The sequence below is a fragment of the Chrysochloris asiatica genome, unplaced genomic scaffold (assembly GCF_000296735.1).
Source record: "Chrysochloris asiatica unplaced genomic scaffold, ChrAsi1.0 scaffold00130, whole genome shotgun sequence".
Classification (NCBI taxonomy): domain Eukaryota; kingdom Metazoa; phylum Chordata; class Mammalia; order Afrosoricida; family Chrysochloridae; genus Chrysochloris; species Chrysochloris asiatica.
The window spans coordinates 1,217,088-1,219,828 of record NW_006408648.1 but is presented as its reverse complement, the minus strand read 5'-3'; the positions used below and the strand labels follow the sequence as shown (position 1 = coordinate 1,219,828).

Below are 2,741 nucleotides of genomic sequence, written 5' to 3'. Positions count from 1 at the left end.
TAGCTCTAGGTTCCCTCTTGAAAGCTTGTAAGCCAGTTAATTCTTGCTTTTGTAGTCCCCCCATCCCCCATTTGGGTATCCAGTGCCTCTGATCCTTTCTTATAGTCTCAAGATATAGGACTCTTCTGACTGTAGCTCTACAGCTGGAATTGTCCAACAGTGATGACTCATTAGTCCCCCTTGCTCAGCTATTGAGTGCCAAATAGAACCTGCCTAATTCTAATTCGTCAACCTTAATGACATGGATAGGGCAAAGTTTTCAGGACCTTCATTTGCTAATGTGCCATGACTCAAAATTAGAAAAAACAACTGCTAACATCCAATAATAATCAGGATGTGTAATGTACAAAGTATGAATCTAGAAATATTAGAAGTCAAAAATGAAATCAGACATATAACAATTGCTATCCTAAGCATTAGTGAGCTGAAATGGGCTGGTGGTAGCCATTTTGAGTCAGTCATATGATTTACTATGCTGGAAATGATAAATTGAAGAGGAATTGTGGCACATTCATCATGAGAAAGAACATTTCAAGAACTATCTGAAAATACAGGCTATCAATGATAGGATACTATCCATATGCCTATAAGGAAGACCATTTAATGTAACTATTAGTCAAATTTACATACCAATCACTGAAGCCGAAGGTGGAAAAATTGAGGAATTCTATCTACTTTTGCGGTCTGAAATTGATCAAACATGCATTGACAATTACTGGTGATTGGAATATGAAAACTGACAAAAAAGAAAGGATCAGTAGTTGGAAAATATGGCCTTGGTGATAGAAATGCATGAAGCTGGAATATCACATGATAGAATTTTGCAATACCAATAACTTATTCATTGCAAATACCTTTTTTCAGCAACATAAATAGTATATATGTGAACCTCACCATGTAGAACAAACAGGAATCAAATTGACTGACTACATCTATGGAAAGAGGCAACAGAGAAGTTCAATATCATCAGCTAAAACAAGGCCAGGGGCAGACTGTATAATTCACCATCAGTTGCTCATATGCAAATTCAGGCCTAAGCTGAAGAAAACTAAAACAAGTCCATGGAAGCCAAAATATGAACTTAAGTATATCCCACCTCAATTTAGAAACCATCTCAAGAAGAGATTTGATGTATTGCACACTAATGACTAAAGACTAGATAAGTGGAATGACATGAAAAACATACATGAAGAAAGTAAAAGATCATTTAAAAGACAGGAAAGAAAGAAAAGAGCAAAAAGGATGTCAGAAGAGACTCTGAAACTTGCTCTTGGATATAGGGAAACTAAAATGACTGTAAGAAATAATGAAGTTAAAAAGTGGAACAAAAAATTTCAAAGGGTAAAGTATTAAAATGACATGTATAAACCTATAGTTAGAAAATTAAAAGGGAAGAATATGCTCAACATTTCTCAAGCTGAAAGAACTGAAGAAAAAATGTAAGCCTTAAATTTCAATACTGAAGGATTGTATGGGCAAAATAATGAACTATGCAGGAAACACCAAAAGAAGCTGGGAGGAATATAGAGAGCATTGTACCAAAAAGAATTGGCTGACACTCAGCCATTTCAGGATGTAGCACGTAATCAAAAGCTAAAGGCATTGAAGGAAGAATTCTAAGCTGCACTGAAGGCATTGTCAAAAACAAGACTCCAAAATTCATTGGCAAATCTAACAAAAGAAAAGATGAAGCAGATGCAAATAAAACAAATAAGAAATTATATGGGTGACATCACAACAGAACCAATAGGTATGAAAAGGATAATAACACAATACTACAATGAATTGTACTCCAACAAATTTGAAAATCTAGAAGAAATGAACAAATTTTTAGAAACACATGACTTACCTAAACTAACACAAATGGATGTAGAAAATTTGAACAGACCTATAGCAAAAGAAGACATTGATCAAGTCATTAAAATACTCCCAACAAAAACAGTCCAGGCTCAGGTGAGTTTACTGGTGAATTTTACCTAACATTCAAAGAGAAGCTAACACCAATTCTACTCAAACTATTCAAAAATATAGAAAAGGAAAGCAAACTCTCAAATTCATTTTATGAAACAAGCATAACCCTGATACCAAAACCAGGCAAAGACATCACTAAAAAAGAAAATTATAGACCTCATGAACATAGATGCAAAAATTCTTAACAAAATTCTAGCCAGTAGATTCCAACAACATATCAGAAAAAAATAATACATCATGACCAAGTGAGATTCATACCAAGTATGCAAGAATGGTTCTATTTATTAGAAAAACAATCAACATAATCTGCAACATAAAAACAAAGGAAAAAAAGAAAACATGAGAATATCAATTGATGCAGGAAAAGCATTTGATAAAATTCAACACATATTCCTGATAAAAATACTGAACAAAATAGGAGTAGAAGGGAAATTCCACAGCATAATTAAGGGCATAGATACGAAACCTACAGCCAACATCATTCTCAATGAAGAGAAACTAAAAGCATTCCCATTGTAAATTGGAACCAGAAAAAGATGCCCTTTATCACTATTCCTATTCAATATTGTGCTGTAAATATTAGTCAGAGTTATAAGACAAGAAAGGTAAATTAAAATCATCCAAATTCACAAAGAAGAAGTAAAACTCTGTTTGCAGATGATCTTATACTTAGAAAATCCCAAAGACTCTGCAAGAAAATTATTGGAACTCATTGAAAGATGCAGCAAAATGGCAGGTTACAAGATCAACATCCAAAAATCAAATGTACT

At 33.6% G+C, this 2,741-nt stretch overlaps 1 protein-coding gene across 1 annotated transcript in view; it reads left to right on the top strand.

Moving 5' to 3' along the window:
- The window catches only part of PARP9 (poly (ADP-ribose) polymerase family, member 9), a 66,109-nt gene that overhangs the window by 8,802 nt on the left and 54,566 nt on the right, over nt 1-2,741 (top strand). The gene's annotated exons all lie outside the window — the stretch shown is intronic.